We start from the raw sequence: 14326 nt of genomic DNA, 5'->3' as shown, positions 1-14326 counted from the left end.
GCTAGTTGCTACTTGAACTGTTGTTTTCCGAGGGCCATTTGTTTTATGAGATACTCCGGCGTCGTGGAGGGTGGAGTTGTGGCGACCTTGGCAGTGGAGGCACGTTCTTGTGCTTGTGCTATCTTTTGAGAGGTGGGTTTGGGACAGGCAGTTTTCGCACATAATGTTTTCTCTCACGAATTTTTTTTCCGTTCCGGGATTGCCAGCTTTTTGTAGTGCAAGCAGCTTTGTAGCGTGTGGGAGGCCTGCTTGCACATTCTGCAGGCGTAGATTTTTTGATGCTCGGCCACATGAGCATTTGTGCGATTTTGGGAGTAGTTGTTGTTCTGTGGGGGTTGCGGTTTTGGTTAGGGGTTTGAGCCTGCCTGAACTGGGGATTGTTTTGACTTGAGGGAGGCTTTGAGAAATTGGTGGAGGGTGGATTATATCCGGATTTGGCTGGTCGCCATTGATCCACCATTTCCACTATCTCGTAGCGCGTAGTCAGAAACTGAACCATTTGGGACCAGTTCGGCAGGTCTCTTCTGGAGTTTAAAGATTGCTCCCAAAGCGCAACTGTATTTTCCGGGAGTTTTGAGGTTACCAGATATATTAATATGGGGTCCCAACTATCTGTCGAGACTTGTTGGGTTGCTAATATCTGGAGACAGTTATAAACGGAAGATTGCAGTCTTTGGATTTCATCACTGTTTTCCGATTTAATCGCTTTTAGATTCATGAGAATTCGGATTTGATTGTCTACCAGGACTCTTTTATTTTTGTGGCGGGATTTCAGGGCTTCCCACGCCAGAGCAAAGTTGTCATCACTCAGTGGGAATTGCTTTACTATCTGGCCGGTTTTTCCTTGGGTTTTGTGCCTGAGGTGGTACAGTTTTTGGGCGCTCGAAAGTTTGGGGTGGTTGATATAGACCGCCGTGAACATGTCACGGAAGGACGGCCATTGATCATAACTCCCGTAAAAGACTTCGGTGTCACAGGCGGGTACTTTGAGGTGTATCTCGGAATTTTCTTGGGGAGTGGTAGTTGTAGCGGGGACGGGATTGCTTAGTACTCTTAGCTGGAGCTGATCGCCTATTCTTGCCTTTGTGTCTTCGTACGCTATAAGGCAGGCGCGGTATTTATTGAAGGCTGAGGCCTTAAAGTCGTCGGGAAGGTCGGTGTCATCTGACTCTACGACAGCGTCATATGCGCTCTGTAGCCTTTCCCAGAACACATCGATATTTTTGTCTTTTATTTTTAGGGATGCCTCGGTGTTATCTTGGATGTCGGTTGTACCGAACCGAGCGCAGTAATCCGAAAAGAGATCCGTTTCGGATATACATTTACTTTCGACTACGCTAGCAATTCTGAAGAGGGACTTGCTTAATTTTATTTTGGCTATTTTGGTTATTTTTGGAGATTGCCGAGGGTTTATTTATGCGGGAAAACCAAAGGGATAAGTTTTCCTATTGGTCGAGAGTTTAGTAGGCTAGGACCAGTTAGACTTAATTGGGAGTAGTCTGGGCTCATTTGGGATGACCTGCAGAATTTGCTGCTGGGAATTTCAAACTATGTGAATGTGGCCGAATTTGCTGCTGGGTATCCCTAGTAATACTGATGTGGGAATATGTATTTATATTATACCGCAAGGGACACAAGTTAACTTTGTAAAAGTAAGGGGGGGATTTGCCTCGAAATTTTTTAATGCCCCGCTTTTACGTACAGGTGTATATGGGGGAGAGAATGTATATATATATATATATATATATATATATATATATATATATATATATATATATAAAGGTATTTTTGGCGGGAAATTATAATTCTGGCGGGAGAAATATACGTAATGTATGTATATGAATTTATATTATTGTGGGTAATTCAATATAATACAATTCCATATAATAAAATACAGTACCAGATACGGAATATATAAATTCATGGATATACGTATGTACAAGGAGGAGATGGGACGGGTGGCAGCCTACGCCGCGTAAACAGATGCCTTTTGGACTATGTAATGCACTAGCTACTTTTGAAAGACTCATGGATCAGGTACTGAAAGGACTACATTGTAAAACATGCTTAGTGTACCTAGACGACATCATCGTATTGGGAAAGAACTTCGAAGAACATCTGAAGAAGGTTTTCCAAAGAATAGCTGGTGCTGGTCTCAAATTAAGTCTCAAAAACTGTTCGCTGTTTAAAAAGGGAGTAAATTATTTGGGTCACAAGGTAACGCCAGAAGGCATCTGTACAGCGAATGAAAAGATAGAGGCTGTAAGGGATTGGCCAAGACCACAGAGCTTGCATGAATTAAGAAGTTTCCTTGGGCTGTGCACATATTACCGCCGATTTGTACCAAACTTTTCCAGCGCAGCTCATAGCTTCTATAAGCGTACAAGAAAAAATAAAGCTTTTGAATGGAAGAAGGAGCAAGAAGTGGCTTTCCAAACATTGAAGGAGCGTTTGTGCACTGCCCCAATGTTGGCATATCCGATTCCAGGAGCAACATTTATTCTAGATACAGATGCGAGTGGATATGCTATAGGAGGCGTTTTATCACAACTGGCCGATGGACAGGAGAAGGTAGTTGCATATTACAGCCGTTCGATTGGATAACCAGAGAGGAACTATTGCGTTACACGGAGAGAGCTGTTGGCATTGGTAGAGTGCATTAAACATTTTCACAAATACCTCTACGGCCAGCGATTCCGCGTCAGGACAGATCACGCAGCGTTGAAATAGCGTCTGCAGTTCCGTAATCCGAAAGGACAATTGGCACGGTGGATCGAGCACCTACAAAGCTATGACTTTTCCATTGAGCATCGAAAAGGTAGTACCCATGGGAATGCCGATGCAATGTCACGAAGATCATGCAGTTTGGAATGCAAGCACTGTTCAAAGGCCGATGCTAAAGAAGACATTATAGATGTCCGGCTAATGACTATAACGTGTGCGGATGAATGGGACAAGGAACAACTAAGGAGGAGTCAGCTAGAAGATGCAGATCTGTCACATGTTATGCAAGGGCTCAAACGAAACGAAAGACCAAATAGAGAGATGTCAGCAGAGAGTTCCATTGCGATGTCATATTGGGCACAGTGGAACCGTTTAGAATTGATATCCGGTTGCTTGCATCGAGTATGGGAGAGTGAGGATGGGCAATGCAAGAAGAAACTGATAGTTGTTCCCAGAAAGAGGATTCCTGACGTGCTCAGCGAGCTGCATAATGGTCCAAGTGGAGGTCATCTTGGAATCACGAAGACGCTCGAGAAGATTAAACAGAGATTCTATTGGGTTGGTTGCCGTCAGTCGGTCACTGAGTGGATTGCGAACTGCGAGGTTTGCAGCAGAGCGAAAGGGCCCAAAACCCGAAGTCATGGCCAGATGAAGCAATATAACTCAGGTGCGCCATTTGAAAGGATCGCTATGGATGTCGCAGGTCCATTTCCTACTAGCAACTGCGGAAAAAAATATGTACTGGTGGTTATGGATTATTTCAGCAAATGGCCAGAGGTATACCCAATCCCAAATCAAGAAGCGGAAACAGTAGCAGAAGTGTTTATAAACAATTGGGTTGCAAGGTATAGTGTACCAATTGAGTTACATTCTGACCAAGGCAGGAATTTCGAATCAGCTGTGTTCCGGGAAATGTGTAAATCACTGGGCATTCGAAAAACACGGACAACTGCATTGCATCATCAATCCGATGGTATGGTGGAACGTTTCAATAGAACCTTGGAGGAGCATTTAAGGAAAGTAGTAGACAAGTACCATAAGGAGTGGGATACACATATATCATTATACTTGATGGCTTACTGATCGGCAGTGCATGAGACAACGGGCCAAACTCCCACAAAGGTAATTTTTGGCAATGACCTTCGACTGCCAGCTGATTTGAAGTTTGGGATAGATGCCGATGCGGAGAGAAATGTCAAGAAATCCACTGGTGTCTTGGAAGAGCTGAGAGAGATACACGATCTTGTAAGGCAACGAGCAAAGATTATGAGTAACATGATGAAAGCCACATACGATAAAGCAATTAATTCGGAAGGGTTTCAGGAAGGAGATTTGGTGCTGTTATACAACCCACAACGGAAAAAAGGTTTGTCCCCGAAATTGCAGTGTAATTGGGAAGGCCAATACAAAGTTGTAAGACGGATCAACGATGTAGTGTACCGCATACAAACCATTGGCAAACCACGAACCAAAATGAAAGTGGTTCATTTGAAAAGGCTGGCAGCGTTTAGATCGAGAGATTTGTCTGATCGGGCCGATCAGACTTAGGTGGAGGGCAGTGTGACGAATATTAGTGACACTAAGTGATACTCCCATCACTAGTTTGATGCTAAGGAAATGAAGCCACAACAACAATAAAGCAGGCAGTCACTTTATCTACATAAACGAATCAATCATTATGTCTACACATATGTACGTACACGCAGCCCAGAAGAGACGCACAAATACATGCATATATCTTATCTGAGATGCTCCCAAAAGTAGGCAATTATCTGTGGAAGTGTCACTCAAATGAGAAGCTATACACGTGCATCCGTAGTTATAATTTTATAGCAGTAACTAAGTAAATTCTGGAAACGCCTAAAAGTATAGAACGAGGAAATCGAAGAGTATAAAAAGCAGCAACAGTAGAGGCACGACAATCAGTTTAATTTAAGCACGCTATCAGTTGCGAAGTATAAGTGTACTTTCAAGTAGTCTAATAAAGGCCATTTTGCATTATTTAATAGTGGAGTTATTTATTCAACAGTTTAGTAATTCGAATGTTAGTAGCAGGTTGCAAATAAGAGGAATTGCAGTAAATTCGTTAAAATATGTATACAGACGAATTCCAAATAAGATCCACCACGAACGGAAAATTAATGTGGTCACACTTTATTTCTACCATATAGTATTACAAGCTTCAATATGTGTATGATGTAGAAATAAAATGGTTTATTATTTTTGCTTATCTAGGATAGAGACATGGAGGGTGGAGCCGTGTGTAGAAGTCCATGAAAGTGGGGAAAGCTTCTGACCGCCATTGACCTGGGAATGGCCAGAGCGATTCTTTTGCATGCAGCTCACTACTTCCGGTCGCTTACGGCCAAGTATCCTAATGCTAATGTGAGAAGGCGACAACCTGGCTAGGCCACTCTGACATAATCGGTTTAAGAGCTAGCCGGGGGATTTCGCATCGGGAGCGTATGTTCACCACTAGGCGCGGCTGCCAGCGGGCATCTGTCTTGCAGCAAGCGGCTCGCTATATAAACGTGCAAGTAATATTTTTCACCCCCGCTGAGCGGATTGTGCGCTGGGCTTGCGACCCGCCACATCAAACCATACACCAATAAAAAGCAACAACAAGCCTCGAATACAAAGAACACCCTCTATTGATGACGACCATGGCAAACGTTTGAAGGACAATGAATTGAGGGCATGCACCTGGAACGTCCGCTCCATGAATGCGATTGGTTAAGGTGTCCGGCTGGTTGACGTCCTCGTCAAAGCAAAATCTGATATCACCGCCATCCAAGAAATGCGCTGGACGTAGCAAGGAAGAGAGAAGATTGAAAATTGTGACATCTATTGGAGTGTCCATACAAATAAGCGCAGTTTCGGCGTCGGATTCGTGGTGGGAGAGAGGCTTTGTCGCCAAGTATTGGCGTTCACGCCTGTGGCCGCGCGTCTCGCCGCTATCCGAATAAAAGCAAAATTGTTTAATATATCATTCATCTGCGCCCATGCGCCGACAAAGGAGAAAGACGATGAGGTGAAAGACGCTTTTTATGAACAACTAGAGCGCACGTACGAGCGCTGCCCCCGCCATGATATAAAAGTCGTGTTTGGCGACTTTGACGCCAGGGTGGGAAAAGAAGGTGTTTTTGGCCCTACAGCCGGAAAGTTCAGCCAACACAATGAAGCTCCTCCTAATGGACTGAGGATGATTGACTTTGTCGGTGCTCGAAACATGGTCATATCCAGCACGAGGTTCATGCATAAAAAGATACATCAAGTTACATGGCTGTCCCCCGATCGAAATACTAGCAATCAGATCGATCACGTTGTGATAGACGGACGTGTTTTAGATGTGCGCACGATCCGAGGACCTAACATCGACTCGGACCATTATCTCGTTGCAGCCAAAATACGCACCCGCCTCTGCGCGGCTAAAACCAAGGAACAAAAAACACAAGGAAAGCTAGACGTCGAAAGGATGCAATCGCAACAGACTGCCAATGATTTCGCAACTCGACTCTCACACCTGCTCTCTGAGAGCACAACTCAGCCTGAAGGAATACAGGAGCAGTAGGAGCACATCTCCAAAGCACTTCGTACTGCCGCCGAGGAAAAAATTGGTTACCGGCGGCCACGGAAAAACAACTGGTACGATGAAGAATGCCGCGTTGCAACGAAAGAAAACACGCTGCCTACAGGGCTACGTTAAATGCGAGCGCAACAAGAGGAGAGTGTGAACGCTACCGCGAGTTGAAAAGGGAAGCGAGACGCTTTTTCAGGAAGAAAAAGGCAGAGACAGAAAGGCGTGAGTGCGAGGAGCTTGAGCTGCTAGCTACCAGGAATAACGCCCGAAAATTTTACAAAAAATTCGGCGACAGACGGAAGGTTTTAATACCGGGACAAACTCCTGTAAGAACGAAAACGGCGACCTTGTAACTGATATCCAGAGAGTACTTAGATTATTGAGGGAACACTCTTCTGTTCTCCTAAATGGAGACAGCGATTTACCGCACAGAGATGACGAGCCCGTGACGGCCGGAATGATGTAAACCTATAATGTTAGTTGGCCCTAACCGTTAAAACCATTTAATTTAATAGGCCCGAACCCCACCTATTCGGCTAATCTCTATACTGCATAAGCATGCAGGACGTTCAATGATAATGAAATTTAGGTTTGTCTTCGCAAAATCAGCATAAAAAAAGAGAGTTTAGTATAGTTTTCCATAGGAAAGAAGTGACCTAGAATGTTGAGCCATTGTACATGGACCTGCAAAGTGTAAGTCCCGCTTACATTGTAAACCACTGAACTCAAGTCAGTCATCACATAGACTAAGAGGGTGATAAAGGATGGAAGTAGTACAACAGAGCCCGCACCAAGCAGTTCTCAAAATTTTTGTTTGCTAGTTTTTTTTTGTATTCCGTGTTTTACTTCACGCTATCTTTTAAGAGAAATTGAATTCAAGAATTCTGCAACGTAATTCAATCATCAAAAGTCAGAAATAAGAAATTGTTCATTTATTAATTGATATTCACAAAAAATCAAAAAATTACCCTCAAACGACTGCGAAACTGGTGAAAATAGTATACGCGAAAAACGCCTTTGTTTAGGTCCGAGACCTAAATATTTCGGCCCACCCTCGTTAATCAATCCGCATACCGGTCTACAGGCAGAACTAATAGTTTCGCTTATATATATATATATATGCACTAACACAAACACGGCTTTGTGTTTGCCGCTATGAGCTTTTAGCACCGGAGCCTTGTTAAGGGGAAACTTAACGAAAGCTCTTGTAATGAGGGTTCAGCGCCTTTTTGCAATTGATTTTCTTTTTTCTTGGTTCACGACCGTCAACGGGAGCACTTCTAGCCATTCAGCGTCAAGGTAAGAGTTACATCACTATTCACATATCCGAAACACAATTTTATTGTTAAATGCTTATTATTTAAATCATTAAAATCATTATTTGAATATATATTAATTCGGAACACAATTTAATTTTTACATCATTATTCTTGAATTCAATAAAATCCTTACTTGAATATATATTTATTAAAATCTTCCGTATTTTTTAACTTTTCTTTTCACGGCGTTCAATTTTCCATTGGCGATTACGTGGGAGATTCCAATCTTTCAAGTAATCATTTGGACCTTCCGAAGCCGAGAATTTAACAACCATTCGAATTACAGTCCACAACAAACAACAGCGATTCAACAATAGCCCAATTTGGAAAGCACACAGAGCGATCGAAGGCAAATTGCATTGGTAAAAGCATCTGCAGTCATCTTGGTGAGGAGAAATTAGGAAAGTAACCCAAAGGCAACACAATTACACGGCAATTGCGAAAAATCACAACAAAGCAAAGCGGAAGTTTTTTTTCCACAAAAAATTTTTCAACGAACTTATGAAGTACGCGGTTTTTTAAATTCGGGCACGTGTGTGATTCTTTTTGATTTGAAAATTAAATTTAAATTAAATTTAAAATAATAAAGTTGCAAGTAATTATTTAATGCGTTCAGTGACTTTTGTAAACTTCCCTTGACGCTCAGCGGGATAAGATCCTCCGGTCACAGTATTAGTACGGGGTAACATACCCCCAAAAATCGAATATCACTTCACCGCTGCTGCAACACATTTGCAGAAATAAATTTTAGTTAGTTGAAAGCCATCTTACTGGCATTAATTCACAACTGAATCTTTATTTGACATCACACGGTCACACAGCAAAGCAAACAAAATTCACTTAATAGCGTAATAGTTGAAAGTTCTTCTAGCTATCCACATACATATATACACGTATATACGCTCTACACTTATTGTTGTTTTGGGCGGGAAAGTTCGGAATATTTTTTTTAATACAAACTCGCTATTCATATTGTCGGAATATACGTCGTAATTCCGGCACAGTCCACAAATTCGTACGTAGCGGCGAGTGCACTTGCAACCCAAGGAACACCTTAAAAATTATTAGCGCTGACGTACAACAACCACAAATACACGAGGTGAAACGTAACGTGCAACGACACTCCAGTTGCCAAAACCTTTGCAGGACTCACCTTCGGCATTTTGTCAACCACACTTTCTTCAAGTTTTTTTTCGAATTGGGAGTAAGCCTTTGTGTCAAAGAGCTTAACATTGTCCACTGGTTGGCCAGCTCTGCCCTTTTTTTTACTTTCACACTGTTTTTATTAAACTTTGCGCACAAGTGAAAAAATACTCGGTAAATTTGCCGTCATAATTAACTGGTCGGTTCTCTCAAACTAAGTAGTAGTTGTGCCACAGTCCATAGGAGGGTGTTGCACTTTAATAACATTTAACACATTACACAAATATTACTTGGGTTGGTGCACACACCCATTTACCTATACTAGTTACACATAGAGGCACGATTGTAATAACACTTCCGCGACACAGCGAGTGTAGCAACTCTCAATCCCTAGGATATTGATCAGTCACCTCATACACGACTCTCTGCAAAGGCAAATTTCATTAAATACTTTGTGCTTAATAATTTCGTTTTCCATTTAATAAGAAAATGGAGAGCTATATCCGCCAGGCAGATGCAGTGGCAGAATTTGGGGTAGATTATAATGCCATGCCCACAACTGAGCACAGTAAGCACTCCTTAAAACTTCAAACGGAGGAAAAGACAAAACGGCCATACGACGATCTTCTGAGTTCATCAGACCACGACACAAAGGACATATCAGCAGTTAAAAAGAAACATAAAGCCACTTATTTCAGTTTCTTGAAATGCTAAGCGGCAATTAATGAGCTAGCTGAAAAAATAGAAAAGTTAGAGAAAGAAACAGATTCCATGGGTCGCGAATATAGCGTACGCCTGCCTCCTTGTGACACAGATGTCTATAAATGAGATTATATCCTTCATGGACATGTTCAGCGCCATATACATACTTAACAAACGCCTTACCCTAGTCAAGAAGTTGTATCACCTCAACCAAAAGACACAAGGGGAGGCGAAAGAAATAGTGCGACGATGTCCACGAACTAATGATGGGTTCCAAACAGCTTGGAAGAATCTATGCGATCGCTATGAAAACAAGCGTACCTTGGTAAATGCACAATTGAAAATTTTGTTTAATTTAAATGCAATTGACAGCGAATGCGGTAGCTCGATCAAAAAACTGCAACGAGATATAAACAATTGCATCTCAGCGCCTCAGTGTCATCAAATTGACATATCCAACTGGGATGCAATCTTAACATATTTATGCTCCACTAAACTGCCTGAAACTACATTGGCTTTGTGGGAACAAACAATAAAAAACAAAACTGAAATCTCGAAATGGGTTGATATGGACAAATTCCTGACGAATAGATTCTAAACATTGGAAACCATCACAGGGCTGAAAGGAAAGCCCCCTAAAAATCTATCCTCTCGACCAAGCGCGGAAACAACATCGAAAAAGCTGACCTTTCAGACTAGTGTAGCCAAACCAACATGCAAGATGTGCAAAATTGCGGCACACAGAATCGCAAAGTGTGAGAAATTCTTACGCCTGACCCCAAGCAGTCGCATTGAACATGTGAAGAGCATACGAGGGTGCTTGAATTGCCCATCCGCTGGACATACTGTTTCTAAATGTTCCAGCACATATCGTTGTAGGACGTGTCAGTCACGACACCATTCACTACTCCACCTTCCAATTCAACCCCAAGCAAACGAGCCACGTGATTTATCTGACAACGGTCCATCTACATCCAGACAGACCCAAGGCCAAGGCGCCAAACTGAAACAGAAAACACTCGGGTTAATAACGTAAACCCATGTTTCGCAAATTCAAGCAAGGGAATACTACTAGGCACAGCGAGGGTCAATATACAACATAATGGAGTCAGCTTCTCAGCAAGAGCTTTAATAGATTCGGGATCAGAATGCTCATTCATAACCGAGTGACTCAAACGGCGAATTAAGTTTCCTTCCAAAAGAGTGAGTGCCCAAGTATAGGGCATTAACAACACGAGTTCTGCACAGGTAAAGAAAGCGTGTCACATACAATTGGGTTCATCAATAAACCCTCTAGGTACAATAAACACAATCGTGTTAGTCTTACCCCAACTAATAGGAAATCTCCCTAGCTGCCATGTAGATCCAATGACACGACAAGCGTTCGCTGATCTTGTTCTTGCCGACAAAAGATTCTTCGTGAACGAACCAGTTGACTTGGTATTGGGAGGAGACATATATCCTCAAATCATATTAGGCGGATTGAAAAAGGATGTGTTAAATAATTTGATAGCGCAGGAAACCGTATTCGGGTGGATCCTGACAGGTCGATCACACTCGATCAACACCACCCAGGACATAGTATAATATTTCAATGAGGTTACATTGGCCAAACAATTGTCTGCGTTCTGGGAACTAGAGGAAATCCCAAAAAAGAGGAGCGAGCACGAGGATGATAAATACTGTGAAGAACTCTTCAAATCAACCACCGTAAGAAACAGCGACGGGAAATACGTAGTTTCTCTACCCTTTAGAAAAGAGGTATGTTTAGGGCCATCACTAAAAAGCGCATGCGCTCAATTCTATCGATACGAAACACGTCTTGGAAAAAACCGAACCTTACAAACAGAATAAAACAGAGTCGTATCCGAGTATGAAACATCGGGGCATATGAAACAAGTAAGAAACATAGCGCCAGAATCGACAGACTGCTACTTCCTTCCGCATCATGCCATAATTAAGAAGGACAGTACCACAACCAAAGTACGAGTTGTATTCAACGCATCTTGCCCCACGACAAATGGCAAAAGTTTGAACGATGCCCTCTATCCAGGTCCCATTCTCCAAACCGATCTTACTGTATTGATACTCCGGTGGAGATTGTTTAAATACGTCTTCAACAGCGATATTGAGAAGATGTATCGTCAAATATGGGTAAATCATGATCAAACAAGATATCAGCGGATCGTATTCCGAAAAGATCCAAAGGATACAATAAGTCTGTACGAACTTAAAACAGTAACTTTTGGGGTGAACTGTGCTCCATACATGGCAATACGGACATTGCATCAACTCGCCGATGACGTGGAGCACACGCATCCAATGGCAGCAGACATTCTGAGGAATTATATGTACGTAGACGACGTACTCGCCGGCTGTCACAGTATTGATACCGCAATAAAGGCAAGAGATGAAATAACCGAGGCTTTACAGCAGGATTTCCATTAAGGAAATGGACGTCGAACTACAAGAAAATTCTACAAGGCATACCGAAACCATATTTGCTAACGGAGAACTTTTTAGAATTTGAAGATAAAAAGCACTGGGCATAAGGTGGAATGCGCACGCTGATTATTTCTATTTTACGGCGAAACCAATAGAAGATTACAGCGCCACTACAAAGCGAAGCATACTCTCAGAGATAGCTAAGCTTTTCGACCCTCTTGGCTGGTTAGCCCCAGTGAAATTAGTCGCCAAAATCGTTATGCAAAAGATCTGGTTAGAGGGTACAGGATGGGATGAAGCCGTGTCACCAACCACACTTGATCGCTGGCAAGCATTCACGCAGGAATACATGCGGATCAACGATCTGCGCATCCCGAGGTGGGTTCATTTTAAGGAGAGAGACAAGGTCGAAATACATGGATTTAGCGATGCCTCGAAAAAAGCATACGCAGCTACTGTTTTTCTTAGAGTTCATGAAAAAGGCCGAACCCACACCAACCTGCTTATGGCGAAAACCAGAGTAGCCCCAGTTAAAACTATTTCGTTGCCACGACTAGAGCTCTGCGGTGCCGTGCTGCTTGCCGAATTAACAGAATCGGTTATTGAATACCTAAACCTTGCAAATCGAGGAGTGTTCTTCTGGACAGACTCAACGACAGTTCTCGCATGGATCCGGAGGCCACCATGCTCGTGGTCTACCTTCATCGTCCATAGAATAACCAAAATCATAGAAAAGGTAGGAATCAAGGTTTGGCGGCACGTCGACTCAGTGTCAAACCTGGCAGACTTAGCAAGCAGAGGGCTGCCAGCGTAGGATTTAATAAACAATTCTCTGTGGTGGCAGGGCCCTTCCTGGCTGCAAGAAGACCACGAAAACTGGCCAGCGCAAGAAGGCGATTATAATACGAACATCGAGGGAAAAAGGGTACGAATTCACGCAACGACCCAACAAGCTAATTCTAACATTCTTGATAGGTTCTCCGATCTGTCTCGAGCTTTACGAGTAATTTCCTATATTTTCCGATTTTTTAAAGCAACCCACCCGAAGACTAAATCTTCCGGAAAACCGAAGTCAAAATCATTTTCTCCACTCGAAATAAATGAAACAACTCAGCGTTTAATAATTATCTCTCAGAATCAACATTACCGCGAAGAGTACCATTGTTTAAAGGAAGGGAAACCGATAAGTGGCAAAAGCGAAATTCTACCCTCAACCCCTTCATAGATGAAAATGGCATCATCCGGACAGGGGGGCGACTCGGCGCCTCCAGTGACCTCCCCCTTACTTCTGCAGGTTATCTCGCTTATTGGTTCAATTTATCCATTCTATCTCACTGCACGGGGAAGATATGCTGATGTTACGCCTCATCCGCACTCAGTACTGGATTCCCCGCGTCAAAAATATGTTTAGGTCTGTCATCCGCAATTGCAAGGTCTGCACAATCTACAAAAAGCGCTCACAAACGCAACTCATGGGAATACTTTCTAAGGAACGTACCACGTTTCCGAGGGCGTTTGCCAATACCGGGGTGGACTTACCGTTCGACATCAAGTCATACAGCGGTAGAGGATATCGGACTTCAAAGGGTTATGCCTGCCTATTCGTCTGCTTCTCCACCAAGGCCATCCACCTTGAACCGACGAGCGATCTTTCCACCGGATCCTTCCTAGCCGCTTTCTCCAGGTTTGCCGCCAGACGAGGCTGTCCGAGAAACATATATTCTGATAACGGTACTAACTTCGTAGAGGCTTCGCGATCGTTAAGATCAGAATTCAAAGCATTTCTGCAAGAAACAAAAGATCGTACCATCTCAATATATAGCCACCAAAACCTGGCATGGCATTTCATACCCCCTGGCGCTCCTCACGTGGGGGGCCTGTGGGAAGCTGGGGTTAAAAGTTTTTAAACCCATTTCAAAAAGATCGCTCTGGATCACAAATAGACTTTTGAGGAGTTTGGCACCTTATTGTGCCGAGTAGAGGCGTGCCTCAACTCAAGTCCCCTCAGTCCGGCGTCCAACGACTCCTCTGACCTGGAACCGCTTACCCCCGGTCATTTCCTCGTGGGGGGGGGGGGGGGGGGCATCTGTTAGCTCCTCCCAAACTGGACACTACAGAGACCCCGGCCTCCATCGTAAATCGATGGCAGAAACTCAAAGCCCTACACCAAACCTTCTGCAAGAGGTGGAAGGCCGAATATCTCACTAAGATGCAAAAGCGGGTTAAGTGGCAACGATCGCAACCCAATCTCAACCTAGGCGACTTAGTAGTCATTCGGGAAGACAACCTACAACCGAACGAGTGGAGAATGGGAAGGTTCGTCAAATTGCACCCTGGTCCCGATGACCGCGTGCGTGTAGTCGACCTGGATACCACCAAAGGGCAAACAACACGCCCAATCTCTAAGTTGGTG

At 43.4% G+C, this 14326-nt stretch overlaps 1 protein-coding gene and 1 pseudogene across 3 annotated transcripts in view; one reads left to right on the top strand and one right to left on the bottom strand.

Moving 5' to 3' along the window:
• Positions 1-14326, bottom strand: part of LOC137240268 (MPN domain-containing protein CG4751) — an 834976-nt gene that overhangs the window by 504642 nt on the left and 316008 nt on the right. The gene's annotated exons all lie outside the window — the stretch shown is intronic.
• LOC137239863 (craniofacial development protein 2-like) lies at positions 4000-6269 on the top strand (annotated as a pseudogene).

The sequence above is a fragment of the Eurosta solidaginis genome, chromosome 2, assembly GCF_040869045.1.
Source record: "Eurosta solidaginis isolate ZX-2024a chromosome 2, ASM4086904v1, whole genome shotgun sequence".
Lineage (NCBI taxonomy): Eukaryota > Metazoa > Arthropoda > Insecta > Diptera > Tephritidae > Eurosta > Eurosta solidaginis.
This window is presented reverse-complemented; position numbering and strand designations above follow the sequence as displayed.